The 15,234-nt window shown below is 37.6% G+C and overlaps 1 protein-coding gene and 1 pseudogene across 2 annotated transcripts in view; both read left to right on the forward strand.

Moving 5' to 3' along the window:
• Nucleotides 1-15,234, forward strand: part of LHFPL6 (LHFPL tetraspan subfamily member 6) — a 234,499-nt gene that overhangs the window by 44,400 nt on the left and 174,865 nt on the right. The gene's annotated exons all lie outside the window — the stretch shown is intronic.
• LOC102442928 overlaps nt 1-15,234 on the forward strand; it is a 55,442-nt pseudogene that overhangs the window by 4,640 nt on the left and 35,568 nt on the right.

The raw sequence follows: 15,234 nt of genomic DNA on the forward strand, positions 1-15,234 counted from the left end.
TTCTTAGAACATTGGAATGTGGAAGAAGTGTTTATGCCTGGGATTGCTAATCATCTAGAGCAGTTTGTCTGTGAGAATCTTTAATTTATTGCCCTTTATTTTACTTATTTTTGAAGGACACTAGCTATACAATATCAAGATATAAAAAGGTATATATATATATATATATATATATATATATACATATATATATATATATATATATATCCCTTTTTATATATATAGGCAGGTTTTACAGAATCTTGCCCCAATAGGATTTTTTTTTCATTTTGTCACATTTAGAGTTAGTATACTGCCCAATTTCCAGATAAAAATTGTTCACTGGCAGAATATTGAAGTGGTATTATTAACTTATTATACACACAGGCTTTATCTATAATAATAAAAGTGTAATATGCTAATTAGATCAGACGTCCTTCTGGACATCCTTCCTTCTGGACAAAGCCACAGAGGCGGTAGAGGTGGCTGAGACCCCCAGCCACGGTGGTGGTGGGCAGGGGCCAGGGCCAAGGCCCTTGCACAAATTTCATGCATCGGGCCTCTAGTATTTAAATAAATATATTTAATCTTTCATCAGTACTTCTGTTTCTTAAAATCCAAACTCAATTCACTTGCCCATGGTTAAAGACCACCAAAATAGTGCTTTTTTATGAGTCACATTTGGTGTCACAGTAATTGTTTTTGATGTACACTTCACCTCTAGGTGGGGTGGATGGTTATAGGTGAGGCATTACAAGCAGTATCTAGGACCATTATTTAGTGCTCTTGAGTTTTGTATTGCATGGGCCACGCATTGCAGTTTAGAAATATGAAGATGCACAGATACTTGTTGCTCTGGCCCAATCTGGATGACATAGTCTAGATGGGTTGGGTATAGATAGACAGACAGATAGATATTTGATATTCATTTTTTTTCCTTTACTGCCTTCATTTGGAAGGAATCCAAAGAGGTCACCTCATTTAATCCTGGCAGTAAGCTTTACCATTTTCTTAAATCAAATATTCCTTATTAAGCATTCTATATTTATAATGGTATACTAGGTGCTATATTCAGAGTATACAAAATAGAGTTTATTCCTGGCCTTGGCAACTTATCTGCTGATTTGACTAAACATGTGCTATATTTCTATATAAAAAAAAATCTTCTCCAGAGGAAAACAGGTAGGAATGTCCTGGCTTAATGACTCTCCATGGCAGAAAGTTTCCAACGCAATGATAATTGCAACCTATATTTACCGAGTGCTCCCCATGGGCCTGGCATGGTCCTAGGAGACTGACATACATATTATACAAGTTGGGTTGCCTTTTGGAAATATACAACAAGTGTCTGTTCTTTTACTGGGCAGCCTTGGGGGACAGTGTCTATTACCATCACTTCACAGAACAAGCAGAGGCTCTGAGGAGAAAAGGAACATGTCATTTCTAACTCTTAATTTTGTTTCCAATCTGAGTTAGCTGTTATATTTTATGACCTTACATTGTGACTATATTGTTACCCAGGAATAATAAAATATAGAGTCATGACAATGAATTAATAAAGATCTCTTGAGGAGCAAGAACTTCCCAATCACCTTAAGAAATGCTGCTCCCAGGAAAGTGGAAATGATATTCCAAGTCCCCTACCTCCCCTTTGCCTGTGTTTTATTCTTATTAGCTAAAAAGGCCTTAAAATATGCAACAATGCTGCTCTTGAGAATGCTCTATATTGCTGATTTGTAAGCTTTTACCGGCTAAGGATATTTTTGGTTCCTTGTTTCATTATCTAACACCTATATTGAACTGTATGAGTTAACCTGTACCAGGCTCATTTATTCTAGTCAGTTAGGATTGTGTTTGCTTTTTTCCCTCTGCACAAAGATATCTTTCTGTATTTTGTTTCTATCATCAGCAAATTTAGTGACTTGAAGGATAACGGACTAACACAGAAGGGGTTTTCTTTTTTGATTCATCCTTCTACTTTCCTGCTATTTACATGATTTAGTTATTAGAATTTCATCTGGATTTTAATTTTTATGTCATTCTGATTTTAATTTTTCACTTACTTTTCCTTTCATTTTGGTCACTGTTGCCTTTCTGGATAATTCAGAGATGGTGTGTGTGTGTGTGTGTGTGTGTGTGTGTGTGTGTGTGTATGTGTGTGGTATTGCCCTATGACCTTTATGACTCATTTAATGAGGAACTAAAAAAAATATTACTCCTATTATATTCATTTTCAGTTAGCAGTCATCTTTCTGCATAAAATATTTTTTCATAGGATACCCTCTATTTCCCCTCTATGAAAATTTATTCTTCCCTTGATGTGTGGGGACAAATTACATTCATAAAAGCCATTAATGGTAATGGGAAAAGTGTAAATCTTTGATGCATTGAAAACCAAGTGACAGCCTGGTGGGTCTTTTTTCCTATCTTATCTACCAGATTTTGTTTGGCAGCTTGGGGTATAGGTTGGTTAAAGTGCCCTTCCTCATATTTTTCTTTATACAGTATGCACATGGTGTATTCATATGCACGTACACACACACACACACACACACACACACACACACACACACGTGTGGTCTTAGAAAATTAAGAGTCTAACATGTGATTCTTTTTTTCATAGTGAGCCTGACTCTCCATCTGAGTCCTTGGTTTTTCCTTCCTACGTATTTCCACCACACCCTGGACTCCCAGCATGGCACTTCTCACACTGGATGAGGATTATTCTTCGTTTGTTGGTATCCCCATGAGAGTAGGAACTGATTTGGTTAGCCCTCCTCTGCATCTTCAATACTGTACACAATGCATGGTCCATGTGGGTGCTCAGTAAGATTTTATTGCATAATAAATAAATGAGTGCATGGACAAAAAAGCAAAGTGTCTACTAATTCTACCTGGGCAATATTCTAATGCTAAAATAAATGTGAATTGTTGGATAAATATTTGTTTTTATTTATAATGTATAGGATATAGTATAGGGAAATGAAAAGAATACAGAATTTGAAGTTAGAATGTTTGGACCAACCTCATCCTGCCAATTACTGGCTTTGAATTTTAGGAAAATTTCTTAAAGTCTTTATCCTCAGTTTTCTCATCTGTAACAGACAGAATAGCTCCTAACTAGAGGTTGCTGTGAGAATCAAATGAGATCACATATTCACTTTGATTCACCAAACATTTACTGAGTATTTACTCATTGTTGGGTCCTGTGCTAAGATCTGAGGACTCCACTCCTCTTATCCTGAAATTCATAGACTGTGAGACTTCTAAAGTACACCAGAATCAAGAAGATATTGTTAGCAATGTCTATTCTGATGCTGAGATTTAGGGGGCACCTGAGATCCCTAGGATATGTCGGTGCTGTAGGTTCAAGAGGTTGGGAAACAAGTATTGATGCAGGATGATAAGGGCTGCTATCTTGGCATTTTGAAAGTCTGATGGAAACATAAGGAGGGAGCAATCAGTTAGTACTGGGGAGAGATTAGGTAGGCAAATCTTCCTAGAAGTGGATCATCTGGGTCCTGAAGAGTGGAGTGGATTTACCAGGCAGTAAAAGTGTGAAAAACCTTTGGTCAGAGGGAGGAACATGGATATGGAGAAGGGCTAGCTCGAGTGTAGAGAATTAGTAAGGCAGAGGAAGAGGAAGGATGGAAAGAGAGGAGGCAAGAATACTCACCTGGAGGCAATTGGTCATGTTTGCCAAGTTAAGACCATAGAGCCAACATGGCGTCATGAGGTTTAGCAGAGGCATTAGGTGATACTTGTAAAACTGCTTTGAAAATAGCCAAATGCTGTATCATGTTAGGTAATTTCCATAACTTAAAGTAGATTGTGCTTGAATATTCCCAAGAAATAAATGAAAGGAATAAGACTGTAGGTGAAAGGCAGGTTTTTAGACTTTGGAGTCAAACAGCAGGAATTGAATTCTGGACCCACTAGAAACATTTTACTTACTACCTATATAGCCTTGAGAAAAAGTATTTACCTTCTGAATCTTAGTTTTCTTATGTACAGAGTGGAGGTAATCAATACTATCTCATAGAATAATTGTGAAGGTGAAATTAGGTCATTTATTTAATTCATTGATACACCATTTTTTGGCAAAGCATTCAGTTTGATGTTAACAGGAGGTTTTTTGCTAACTTATCCTATATAATAAAAGACTAATATGCTAAGTGTCTGGCCATCCAGTAGGCCATTCAACCAATCAAAGCGTAATATGCTAATGATATGCTAAGGCCACTCAACCACTTGCTATGACATGCACTGAACATCGGAGGGCAGTCCGTCCACTGGTCTACCAGTCGCTATGATGTGCACTGACCACCAGGGGCCAGATGCTTTGACTGGTAGGTTAGTTTGCTGCTGGGGTCCGGCTGATTGGGACTGAGCAAGACGGGCTGGACATGCCCTGGAGTCCTCCTGTGGTCCCTCCCTGGCCCTGTTCATGCACTGGTGGGGTCCCTCGGCCTGGCCTGTGCCCTCTCTCAATCCAGGACCCCTTGGGGGATGTCGGAGAGCCAGTTTCAGCCCGACGGCAGAACGACCTGTTGTTATGACGTGCACTGACACCAGGGGGCAGACCCTCAATGCAGGAGCTGCCCCCTGGTAGTCCGTGTGCTCCCACAGGGGTAGCACAGCTCAGCCAGAAGCTGGGCTCACAGCTGGAGAGTTCAGTTGCAGTGGCGGAAGCCTCTCCCACCTCCGCAGCAGTACTAAGGATGTCCGACTGCCAGCTCCCAGACTGCGAGAGGGTGCAGGCTGGGCTGAGGGACTCCCCCCGAGTGCACGAATTTCGTGCACCAGGCCTCTAGTCATTATTAATAATGTTGATTTTGAGCTCATATAAATTCTTGCCTAGAAAACAACTTAGTGGGATTGGACAGTTATCATGTCGATAAGTTGCCAAGTGTCTTTTCTCCTGTGTGGTATTCTGATGCCTTTTTAGACTAGAAGCTCAGTTGCTTTTGTGGGTGGCAGAGATTACCAGTTGTCTGATTGGACAATGCTTTGAGAGAATTTAAAGGGTATTTAGTAAAGAGTGGGAAGGGTTTTCTTAAATGTTTATAAATTAAAAAGTCAAAGAAATATTTTCTTTGTAGGGAAGAGAAGATGGGGAACTTACCTAGTAATTGTCCAAGGATTTAGTTCAACAAAGCATCTATAATAATAAAAGTGTAATATGCTAATTAGACCAGACATTTTTCTGGACGACCTTCTGGACGAAGCCGGGGCTGCAGGGGAAGCCCAGGTCCCAGGTGCCAGAGCGAAGTGGTGCCGGCAGCAGGGGGAAAGACCTACTCTTGCATGAATTTTGTGCATCAGGCCTCTAGTATTGAATATATTTGAGAAGGTTTTCTTGACTCAAGCAGTTCTACGTAGGTAGCTTTCTGTGTGTCTGCACCATGCAGTGACCATCTGCAACACAGCACTCATCACATTTTACCTCCTCTACTGGTTTTGGAGTTTCTTGTGGTGGGGACAGTTGTCTTCATCTCATTTCCTACTGCCTGGAGCAGGGATACAGTTGGCTTTCAATAAATTCTTTCATCTTCATAGTTATTCCATGAGATTAATTTTCCTTGCTAGAAAGGAATGACACAGGAAGGGCAGGTTTAAAAAGCTCCATTTCATTGCTCTGGGAATTTGCAGTGTCCTTTTTGATTAGTCTAATTCTGACTCTGTGCCCTATTTTGGATATTGTTTGTGAGATTGAAGTTCCCTCTTGAGTCCTATCTGCATTCACATCTTGTTTCCTGTCCATTAGGCTAGTCACATTAAGAATAAAGATACTGTCTCTGAATCCCAGCCTGAGGAATGGAGCCAGTGGGCCTCTACTGAGTTTGTTGGATGTGGCCATCCTGGAAGACATCTCCACCTTTATCTGGAGGAGAAACATTGGGTATTTCCTTGGCCTTCAAGCTGATATCTCCCTTGCTGTTAATTGTCCCTGAGACTTCCAGCACCTGCTGCTGTTGTTGTGCTTGGTTTGCTCAATGAACCTCATCTCAGCACCTGTATCTGAACCTGTTTCTCAGCACATCTCCAAGGGGAGTTCTGTTTCCAAACTCTGGCCCCTTCTAGACTGTTTTGTCGAATTATACTTGAATGAACCAAAATCCAAAGCGTAATTACATCAAGTGAACAGAAATTTCACAGAATGGAATTGTTCATAAAATATTCGTCATTTCCAAGAAGGGTTTTTAAAAAGGTCAACTTTGTTTAAATATATGCAAACAGGGTAGCATTTAGGGATTAGAAACCATCATTTAAGAAAATGATAGGTTCTCCCCTTCCTAAAATAGGGAAACTTGCCTATTGGGGAAGAGAGTGAGGTAGATCAAGGGTTTCCATTCTCTATAGTATTTATGCACACCAAATTTATTGCCAGATATTACCTTTATTTCATATGTCAGTGTGGAACTTAAGCCAAAACTTGTATCAGATCTGTTTTTATGAAGAAAGTTATTGTGGCTCTTTTTATGGCATTACTAGAGGCCCAGTGCACCCACCAATAAATCAACTTTCTATCCATGTCTTTGCATCTGGATTCGTGGGGGATGGGGAAGCCTCTAGAAACCCCAGGATCATTGTCCTTTGTCTTCTAAAAAAGGCTGGCAACAGATCAGAACCAGGAACAAATAAGCCCAGCACAGCAGCCTAGATAGGAGTTCAATAGGTAGGGAAGAGGGAAGGAAAATAACATTTCAAAGGCACAGAGATGTGAAAGAGCAGGTCTGTTTGGGTGATAATCCCAGTGTGATGTGACTGAAGAAGTTTGAAGTGATGCTGTAGAAATGACTAAAAGGAAAGATTGGGGCCACACGATGGAGCATTTTGAATCCCGCACTAAGCTGTTCAGAACATCTGTAAGCAACTGGAGCTGTTAAAGTATATGAGGTGGGGAACGATAAATCTGACATGCATTTTGGTAAAATAATGATTTGATTTGGTAAGAAAATTACTTTAGTGACTAGGAATGTATTAAAGAAACAAAAGAATGAGGAAAGGAGACCTTTTAGAGGACAAATGATGAAGCCCTTTACTAATGGAATGCAGAAAAAGCTGGGGAAAACATACTCAGTAGGGCAAAAGTAGGTTTACAGTTGTTTGTATGGAAAATAATACAATAATTAATAAATAATAATACAAGAATAAGCTCTGTGTTTCATGTACTCACCACAGTAAACCTATTTTGCCCCACCCGGTAGATTTGTGATCCACTTCTGAATAGAAGCTACAAGACTAAGTGACTGATTATGGGAAATATGAGAGAGGCAAAGGTCAAAGTGGATTGAACAATCAAGAATCATACCCACAGTGAAATTATTATGCTTATCCAGGGGACTTGAATGCATCCCTTAGGAAGTGGAATCTTTATGTAAAATAGACACTTGGGAAGTAATTATTAGTAATTACAGGCCCTTTTGTCACAGATTTTGATCCTTTGCATGCACCAATACTCACTACTGCTGTTCATGAGGGTGACATAGTGTGGCCTAACAATGGCTTCGATGCCATTGGAACAAAAGGGCTTTTTGAAAAATAGTCAGATTACCATTTACTGTCACAATCTAGTCTTTGAATGTAGTCTTATGTTTCTTTTCATGATTTCTCCTTATATTAATGCTGGCTCCTGCCTCTATTAGAGGTTTAAAGGGTACATGTTTAAGCTGGCTTGTTGATATTGTGGTTAGGTTACCCATGTGTATGTTTTATTTTGATCAGAAAACCTTATGAGAGATAATCACATAGAGTTTTTAATCCACGAAGGAAATGGTACCTAGCACTAAGCGTACTGATTTTTGAAATTTGATGTTTTCATGAATTTTTTTCTGATGTTTGAATACTTGCCCTGTCCAATAAAAAACATAGGTTGACTGCATTTAACTTATTCACACATAATTAAGGAAGTTAGCCAAGATATTCTGAACCATTATTAAGTGGAAACTTTTAGGTACAGAGGGCTATCATTACGTTAGTAACTGAAAATTTAAAAATATAAAAAGTGTTACTTTTTATTTATGTCTTAAGGACATTCCTTTTTAAAGAATATGTTTTATTGATTTTCAGAGAGGAAAGGTGAGGGGGAGAGAGAGAGAGAGAAACATCAATGATGAGAAATAATCATTGATTGACTGTCTCCCTGCACTCCCTCTACTGGGGATTAAGCCCGCAGCTCAGACATGCTCTCACTGGGAATCGAACCTTGACCTCCTGGGTTATGGGTCAATGCTCAACCACTGAGCAACACTGGCTGGACTTAAGGACATTCTTTAATGTATCATGTTGACTTTAGGGAATGGAGGGAGGGGGGACAGGGATGAAAAAGAAGATGCTAGAAATGCAAACTAAATTTCCCCTTAGAAATAAGTTCAAAGAAGACCTGAATAAATGGAAAGAAAAAAACAATGTGTGCTAGTATTGGAAGAGTCAATATTGTTAAGATGTTATTTCTCACCAATTGATATATAGATTCAGTGCATTCCTAATCAGAATCCCAGCTGGACTCTGTATATACTGATGAGTTGATTTAAAAATTTAAATGGGAAGGTAATGGAACAAGAATAGCCAAAATAATTTTGAAAAGGAAGAACAAAGTTGAAGACTCATTATTTGATTTCAAGGTTTACTGGAAAGATTCATTAATCAAGGTAGTGTGGTACTGATGGAAGGATAGATGCATAGATCATTGGAAGGGATTAGGAAGCCCAGAACTAGACACATATATATGCAAGAGAGGAAAAGACAACAAATAAAGTAAACGTTCAGTAATAAGTGAATCTGGATAAGTGGTATATAGATGTCCTTTATACTATTCTTATTCTTACAAATTTTCTGTATGTTTGACATTTTTTGTGTGATTTTAAAACATTCTTTTTCTGTAGTAGGAAAATCTAACATACTTTAAGAAGGTATCCCAAAATAAAATAATTCAATTTTGGTAAGCAATTAAATTTCCCTTTTCATAAAGCCAATTGTTAAGTTAATAAGCATATGTAAACTGAATTTCTTATTCATAAAATCAAAATGAGTAGAGTCAGAGTTAGCTAGTAGCTTTATTATTGTGACTAGAAATGTGGTTACTGCTTTACCACTTTTGATTATTAAAAATGTTTAAAATGTTGTATATAACCACTTCAGTTATAAAAATGCATTCACAAACTATGTATTTGGAGTCATTATGATTGTGATAAACCACTGATAACACAGGTTCGGTGGGTAGGTGAACAGTAGTATATCATTCCAATAACAAATTCAAAGCCATAAAACTAATGAATATTTTTCTAATGGGAAATGTAGGGTTTTTTTAATACTCACCTGAAAATATTTTTTCCATTGCTTTCCAGAGAAAGTAGAAGGGAGGGATGGAGGGAGAAGGAGAGAGAGAGAGAGAGAGAGAGAGGAGAGAGAGAGAGAGAGAGAGAGAGAAACATCCATGTGAGAGAGACACATGGATTAGTTGCCTCCCAAACCTGCCCTGACTGGGCCTGGGAAGTGAACCCATGATCCTTCAATGTGCGGGCCGATACTCTAACCATTTAGAAACACTGGCCAGGGTGGAAATGTAGGTGTGTTTTTTTAAAAAAAATTAATATCAGGTTTATTGAGGTTTATTCACTTGCAGGAAATTCATTCTGCTTAGCTATTACATGAGTTTGGACAAATGCATACAGTTGTGTAACCTCTACTACAATCAAGATGCACAATTCCATCATCCCCCAAAAGTTTTCTTAAGCCCTTTTTAGTTCTTCCACCCTTTCCAGCCCCTGACAAAAACTAATCTATTTTCGGTGCTTATAGTTTTGTCTTTTGCAGAATGCCATATACATGGAATCTTAAAATTCATAACTTTTTTGGAGATAAAGTCACATACCACATTTTTTATCCATTTAAAGTGTACAATTCAGTGGTTTTTAGTATACTCACAAAGTTGTGCAACTAGCATCACAATTAATTTTAGAACATTTTTATTACTCCTAGAAGATCCCCAATACTCATTAGTGGCCACTCCCCATTTCCCCCCAACTTTCCCAGTCTTAGAGAACCACTAATCTACTTTCTGTGTCTAATGTAGCCTTTTCAATCTGGCTTCTTTCACTTGACATAATGCATTTGCAATTCACCAATTGTTGCATACAATAGTACTTTATTTCGTTTTATTGCTAAGTAGTGTGCCATTTTATAGACTATAGAGGTATTAGATTTTGGAATTAATATTTGCCAGTTGAACAACATTTCCTTTTTTTTCTTTTCAGTTTTAATGATTATGAATAGAGTTACTATAAACATTTGCCTAAAAGTTTTGTGTGAACATTAAGTTTTCATTTCTCTTGAGTAAGTGCCTAGGAATCAGATTGCTGGATTGTATGGTTCCTAACTTTATAAGCCAAACTATTCTCCAAAGAAACAGTACTATTTTGCATTCCCACCAACAGTGTAAGAGAATTCTAGTTGCTCTGCATTCTTGCCAACATATTTATAGTGTTTCATGTGCACTAGAGGAGAGTGTATATTTTTGTGTTTGGGGATGATAAGCTCTGTAATGTCAAATGTGAGCTAATGTGTTTTTATAGCCAATATTTCCTTATTTTCTGTTTGGGTTATCTGCCCATTGCTGTCAATGGGGTATTTATGTCTCCTACTATTATTGTGTTTTTGTCTGTTTCTCCCTTTTGTTTTGTTAGTAGTTGCTTTGTATATTTTGGTGCTCCAAGATTGCATTGTGTTGACCTCTTTATCATTGTAAAATGTCCATCTTTGTGTCTTGTTACCTTTGTTATCTTGAAATATATTTTGTCAGATGTAAGCACGGCTATAGCACTTTTCTCTGGATGACTTTTGCTTGGAGTATCCTTTTTACCCCTTCATTGTGAGTCCATATCTGTCCTTGTAGCTGAGATGAGTCTCCTGAAGGCAGCATATGGTTGGGTTTTGTTTTTTGGTTCATCCTGCTCCTCTGTGCCTTTGGATTGGTGAATTCAGTCTATTTACATTTAGAGTGATTATTGATATACCAGGATTTTCCATAGCCATTTTATCTTTTGTGTTTTGGTAGCTTTATGTCTCCATTGTTTCTTTCTTTTTTATTTTTTGTTAATCCTCACCTGAGGATATTTTTTCCCATTGATTTTTAGAGAGAGTGGAAGGGAGGGAGGTAGGCAGAGGGGAGCGGACAGAGAGAGAGACAGACAGAGAGAGAAAGACACCAATGTGAGACACATCGATTTGGTTGCCTCCCTCACACCTTACAACTGGGCCAGGGAATGAACCTGCAACCCAGGTACATGCCCTTCTCTGGGAATCAAACCCACAATCCTTTGGTGCACGGACCAACACTCTAAACACCTGCTATGGCTCCATTGTTTCTTTTTGCTTGTGCTTCTGTCTGTTATTTTAGTTTAGTGGGATTCTATGATTTCTTTCTTCTGTTTCCTCTTTTTCAGTGTCATGTCTTGCAGGTTTAGATTTTGTGTGTGTGTGCTTACCACTAGGTTTATGCAGAAGAAAGTTTCATACATACAATCATCCTTTTTTCTCCTGATTGCATCTTATCTCCTTTTACCTGTGCAAGTCAGGCCCTTTCCTTCTCCTTTTTTATGTTTTTGTTGTCACAAATTACTCCTTTTTATGTTGTAAGTTCATTTCCAAATTGTAGTAAATATTGTCTTCCTTTTGAAAAACTATTATCTCTTTTAACCTTTATGTTATATTTAAGTGTTTATATTTAAGTGTTTGATATTCTATTCTGTACAAGGGTTGCAATTTCCTGTTTCTGTCTGTCTTACTCATGTGTTTGTATTCTTTCATCTTTTTGTTCCAGGAAGAAGAGCATCCTTCAGTATTTCTTGTTTGGTGGTATCAATCCCCTTAGCTTCTGTATGAACAGATCACATTTTAAGAAACATTGGATCTGGATTAAGGTTGATCTCTAGAGGCGGTCACTTACGGATGACCAGCTGGGTTATCTGCCTCAGTTTTCTTATTTGTAATTTCATCATGAGATTTCACAGCCTAATAGCTAATATTTATTGAGGTCTTACTATGGACTGGGCATTCTTTAGTTATTTTATATATATTATTTAGATATGTTAGTTTTTTAAAGGTTTGCCAAACTTCATAAAGTAAATACTATTATTATTCCTATTGCTGAGGTGATGGCAATGAAAGAAGGTAGTAATTTGCCGAGGATCCTGGAGCTAGTGAGTAGATTCATACCTATCTGTTGCCACACAACTTCAGAGTTACTTACTGACTGCATGCTTTACTGTTCTCGAGGATGTGAAAGTGATGCATTTTAGGAACTGAAAGAATACGGTGTGGCTGGAGAGAAGGTGGCAGGTGAATGAGCCAATACAACTAGGATCCCTTCTCTTTGTACTTATTCTGTTAGATTTTTTTTTACCATTTACTTGTGTTTGCATCTTATTCATTTTTAGTAATTTTGTTTTGAAAATAAATTAAATTTGTTATTAATGTGCTTATTTGTAATACATCTATTGGTGTTATTCATTAAATAATCTTCCAGGTAATTAGTCAAACGAGTATAATGCAAACAGTAATGAAAAAATACTTCTAACTTTTTGGACTCTAATAATTTTTAGCATATAGGTCATTCCTTAGGATTTTTGTATTAATAGTTTTATTTTAGTATAATTCCTTTTACCATCATCTTATAATATTTTTTGCCTTTCAAGTATGAATTATTAATGTTAGTTTATTATTTTAAAGGAAAGGATCAATCTCATTCAATGTAGTCTGAGAGGGTTTCTGTTTATTTTAGTTGAACTATTTTTGCTGGCCATTATTACTTCCCCAATCATTACCCAATGAAGGGACCAAATGCACTTGCAGAAGTATCACTTTGAGCACCCTGTATTCTTAAGGAAGAGTTTAGTGAAGAAAAACAGTAACTGCATCATTAGATTCTCTCTCATCTTAGGCCTCTGGGTTTTGGTTCCTCCTTTTAGATTTCACCAGTTCATTTTTGTCACTCACAAACAGCCAAAGCAGCTTAAACTTTTATGAGGTGGAAAGGTGCCTAATGGTCCAATTACCTTCATAGAAGTTTCTAGAACTATGAAGCATCACATAGTGGCAAAACATACTAGCCAAAGCTGACTGCAAAATAAATTCTTTCTCACTGAGAGAGCCAAAACAATTTTTCTTTAAATTTTACTGCTTTTTCCCCCCTTTCTTTTGGTAGCTTCCACTTAATTGTTCAAGTTTTCAAGTAACACAAACATTATTTCCTTTCATTTCCTTCTGATCCCAAATAATGCTAGTTAAATAGTCTTTTTCCAGTTAGAAATGATACTTCCCTTGCCTACTTATATAAAAGTCTGGGATAATTTTTCAAGTGGTTCAAATGTAAAAGAAACAATACAGTGGAATTATTAAAGAAGACTATAAAATTTTTTGTATATCATAAGCATTTTAAAATATATATTTTATTGATTTTTTTTTTTACAGAGAGGAAGGGAGAGGGATAGAGAGTTAGAAACATCGATGAGAGAGAAACATTGATCAGCTGCCTCCTGCACACCACCTACTGGGGATGTGACCGCAACCAAAGTACATGCCCTTGACTGGAATAGAACCTGGAACCTTTCAGTCCGCAGGCCAACTCTCTATCCACTGAGCCAAACCAGTTAGGGCTATCATAAGCATTTTAAGAGTCTTTTTTGACATGCAGATATGTTTGAGGCATTTCACCAGGATATTGTTTTTCTGATGTATGCTAATTGGCATTGTGCAATTTTAGAACTGAACAGTTTAGCACCTTTATTTTAGGCTATAACCACAGTTTACTGAGACCTGAGGAGCCTGTTACTTGGCATGGTTATAGCATAGCAAAGCTGGAACCACTAAAGTTCATATCTCTGAACTCCTAATCCAGCACCATTTGTACTTATTTCTCATAAATACTCTTCTCTGAGCTGAGGAGATGATTTCAGTAAATATTGAGTCTATAGGGGCCACATGTCACTAGTCTTACATAGAAGAAAATGAGCCGAGCATCAAAGGCAGTGATTACAACTAAGTAAAAGCAACCTCAGAGTCTTCTCAGGAGACCCCAGGAAAGTCATTCATTAATAAACAACTATTAGTTGATTACTTATTATGTACCAGCACCACTGTAGACAATGGGATAGAGGTGGGAGAGACACATGTGTGCCAAGCAAAAACAGAACACAAAGTGTATTGGGATAGAAGGTTTTAGATTGAGAGAACATATTGGACAAAGATCAGCAAAGTAGTAGGCAAGAACTGGCATGCTTTCCCTGCTACACAGAAAACTCTTCAAAAACAAGAGGCACTGAATGGGTAAACCAAATGTGGTAAATACGTACAATGGAATATTTTGCCATTATAAAAATAAATTTAATTCTGATACATCCTACAGCATGGATGAATCCTGAAAACATTATGCTAAGCCAGACACAGAAGGACAAATATTATGTGATTCCACTTATATGAGGAACAAGGATTAGGAAATTCATAGAGACAGAAAATAGAACACAGGTTACCAGGAGCTGGAAGGAGTGAGTAATGGGAAGTTACTATTCAATAAGTACAGAGTTTTTGTTTGGACTGATTTAAAAATTTTTCTGGAAATGGATAGCTGTGATGGTTGCATAGCATTGTGTACTTAATACTACTGAATAGTACACATAAAAATTGTTAAATTATATATTTCACGCTAGGTGTATTTCACCACATACACACAAAAAAACCTTGGAGGCTGCCTTATTCATCATTATAACCCATTCCCTAGCACTTATCACAGAGCAGGCTCAAGTATTTATTGAACTGAATTGACTCAGGTGCCAAAGAAGGAACTCAAGACAGAATTGGGATATACATCATGTTGGGGGTGGCAAACAATTGGAGACTTCAGCTCATGCAGACAGAATGGATTCCCACAGTAAGAAAAGAAGGCTTCCTAGAGCTTTGAGGTTTGGCATCATGACAGTTGGAGTGGCTTGTTACACAGTCAGGGGTGGAACCTAGACTGGTGGCGGGTTCCGAGAAAGCACAATGAAGTGACCAGTCAAGCAGGAAAGACATTTTGCTCTGTGTGTGTGTGTATGTTCATATTGTTATTATCCATTCAGTATTTCATTCTTACTAAATGGTGAAACTAGACACCATACTACTTGAAACATCAAAGAGCATTGTAAGCCATGTTTTCAGAAGAATGCATCCTATATTAGTTTGGATTCGTTCTGCTGCTGCTTCAGTTTTTCAACA

The sequence above is a fragment of the Myotis lucifugus genome, unplaced genomic scaffold, assembly GCF_000147115.1.
Source record: "Myotis lucifugus unplaced genomic scaffold, Myoluc2.0 scaffold_7, whole genome shotgun sequence".
Taxonomy (NCBI): Eukaryota; Metazoa; Chordata; class Mammalia; order Chiroptera; family Vespertilionidae; genus Myotis; species Myotis lucifugus.